This window comes from Arabidopsis lyrata (assembly GCF_000004255.2).
Source record: "Arabidopsis lyrata subsp. lyrata unplaced genomic scaffold ARALYscaffold_588, whole genome shotgun sequence".
Classification (NCBI taxonomy): domain Eukaryota; kingdom Viridiplantae; phylum Streptophyta; class Magnoliopsida; order Brassicales; family Brassicaceae; genus Arabidopsis; species Arabidopsis lyrata.
Genome location: NW_003302178.1, coordinates 1 through 3,215, shown reverse-complemented (window position 1 = coordinate 3,215; position 3,215 = coordinate 1). Strand labels below are relative to the sequence as shown.

Sequence of the window (3,215 nt, the reverse complement as noted above, 5' to 3'; positions counted from 1 at the left end):
TCGATTACGTCAAAAGCCTAAAAATAGTGGGCTCAAAATTATATATATATATATTCATAAAAGTCTGGTTTTCTCGCTAAGCCCGTCCGGACTCAAGATTTTTGTGGTTTAATTAGCCCGGTCGAACTCGGGCCAGCTCGAAAACCCTTTAACAATATTTTGATTTTTTTTTTTAATTTTTAAGATTAAGTGTCATATTTTTTTAAGATTGTTTTTAATAGAGTTGAAAACCCTAAACCAGGTTTTCTAATTGTGTCGTACTATATATATCATCTTCTTTGTCCTCTCATCAATAGTCTAAGTAGTTAATATTTTCCTATTAATGTCAATCGTCTCATCAAGGTGGTTGTGGACTCTCTTTTAATTTTAGTAACTTCTCATTCAATAAGAAAATAAGAAATTGCAAGCTTATTGATTATCTAATAAAAATTTGAAAGACGTTTTATGGAGACAAATACAATTAGTACCACCATAGCTCATTTCTTCCCCTATAAATAACAACTGATCTTAGTATTGTTCATCACTCAACAACAAACACGAGAAAGAATCATATATTGGAATATTTCAACCATCTTTTTTTTTCATCTTGGCTTTCAAAAACGTGATTTTTCTACTGGCGGTTTTATGCATTGCACTGTCTGCAAATGCTCAATTACCACAATTTCCGGCACCGTTTCCTTTTCCATTTTCATTCCTACCGAGTCCCGGTGTACCAGGATTACCTGATATAACAAAATGTTTGTCATCTTTTATGAATATTCCAGGGTGTATCGCAGAGTTTTCGCAATCTATACTCATTGGAAAGTTCGGAAACATAGGCCCTGCTTGTTGCAAAGCAATTTTGGAAGCTGAAACCAATGCATCCCACAACTTCCATTCAATCCATTTTTTCCTCCTATGCTAAAGGAACAGTGTTCAAAAACTGTTGGTGCACTTCCTCCTACCAAAAAGTAGAATTTAATTAAAAATAATGTTAACGATTCCATTTTTTTTTCTTTTTTTTAGTTGAAAAATAAGATTAGGTTTACGATTTGTATCCAAAATTTTCAACGATATAATAATAGCATTATAAACGAGTCACTTTGTTTTTCCCAGTTTTACATAACAATAATCTATAACAATTTTAATTAGATTGCAAAAAGGCTTGCTTGAAGGTGTAATGACATTTCAAGAAACAACATGAATTTAGAAGCGCTATAAAAGCACGATTCCAGAAAAATTAAAATTAGAATTCCAATGGATGATTGTTATTACGTTTTAAATTAGCAAACACTGTAAAAATATGCGAAGTGTGTTGCACACTTATATTGAAAAATCTTAAAACTTGCTCAATCTTTAAAAATTGAAATGGTAAATATCCATAATATACATAATATAAATGGATGAATTAAATTCACTAATTTTTCACATTCAAAAATTATAATAGAAAAGAGAGTCAAAATAGTAAATATTAAATTTTCATCCATTATTATTTTATTCACAAACTTGTCTTTCATTTTTTTACATTTAATCTTTTCATATTTAGTTTTACAATATCATCATTGAATAAGTATCTTGGTTTTTAGGTCATATGACCATAAATTTAAATAAATGTGAGTTAAATTTTAAAAACAATAATTATATTTTTTATTTTACGAATATATGAAATTCAATCACCGAACATGGTGCATAAGATATGTCGTGGTATGTCTTATATTCCTAATCATTTATTTAGGTATGTGTTTTAGAATTTATTGCTAAAACTGTTTCTAATTAGAAAATATATACATGAAATAATAAATACTTTAACAGAATATGGAAAAGAGAGAACAGATACATAGGCATGTCGATTACGTCAAAAGCCCTAACAATAGCGGGCTCGATATATATACATATTCATAAAAGTCTGGTTTTTCTCGCTAAGCCCGTCCGGACTCAAGATTTTTGTGGTTTAATTAGCCCGGTCGAACTCGGGCCAGCTCGAAAACCCTTTAACAATATTTTGAATTTTTTTCAATTTTTAAGATTAAGTGTCATATTTTTTTAAGATTGTTTTTAATAGAGTTGAAAACCCTAAACCAGGTTTTCTAATTGTGTCGTACTATATATATCATCTCCTTTGTCCTCTCATCAATAGTCTAAGTAGTTAATATTTTCCTATTAATGTCAATCGTCTCATCAAGGTGGCTGTGGATTCTCTTTTAATTTTAGTAACTTCTCATTCAATAAGAAAATAAGAAACTGCAAGCTTATTAATTATCTAATAAAAATTTGAAAGACGTTTTATGGAGACAAATACAATTAGTACCACCATAACTCATTTCTTTCCCTATAAATAACAACTGATCTTAGTATTGTTCAATACTCAACAACAAACACAAGAAAGAATCATATATCGGAATATTTCAAACATCTTTTTTCTTTCATCATGGCTTTCAAAAACGTGATTTTTCTCCTAGCGGTTCTATGCATTGCACTGTCTGCAAATGCTCAATTACCACAATTTCCGGCACCGTTTCCTTTTCCATTTCCATTCCTACCGAGTCTCGGTGTACCAGGATTACCTGATATAACAAAATGTTTGTCATCTTTTATGAATATTCCAGGGTGTATCGCAGAGTTTTCGCAATCCATACTCATTGGAAAGTTCGGAAACATAGGCCCTGCTTGTTGCAAAGCAATTTTGGAAGCTGAAACCAATTGCATTCCACAACTTCCATTCAATCCATTTTTTCCTCCTATGCTAAAGGAACAGTGTTCAAAAACTGTTGGTGCACTTCCTCCTACCAAAAAGTAGAATTTAATTAAAAATAATGTTAACGATTCCATTCTTTTTTCTTTTTTTTTAGTTGAAAAATAAGATTAGGTTTACGATTTGTATCCAAAATTTTCAACGATATAATAATAGCATTATAAACGAGTCACTTTGTTTTTCCCAGTTTTACATAACAATAATCTATAACAATTTTAATTAGATTGCACAAAAGCTTGCTTGAAGGTGTAATGACCTTTCAAGAACCAACATGAATTTAGATGCGCTATAAAAGCACTATTCCGGAAAAATAAAATTAGCATTCCAATGGATGATTGTTATTACGTTTTAAATTAGCAAACACTATAAAAATATGCGAAGTGTGTTGCACACTTATATTGAAAAATCTTAAAACTTGCTCAATCTTTAAAAATTAAAATGGTCAATATACATAATATAAATGGATGAATTAAATTGAATTAAA

The 3,215-nt window shown here is 30.0% G+C and overlaps 2 pseudogenes; both read left to right on the top strand.

The window, feature by feature from the left end:
- Positions 1–322: 322 nt before the first annotated feature.
- LOC110229686 lies at positions 323–954 on the top strand (annotated as a pseudogene).
- A 1,413-nt stretch (positions 955–2,367) lies between these two features.
- On the top strand, positions 2,368–2,726 carry LOC9298461 (annotated as a pseudogene).
- Positions 2,727–3,215: the final 489 nt, after the last annotated feature.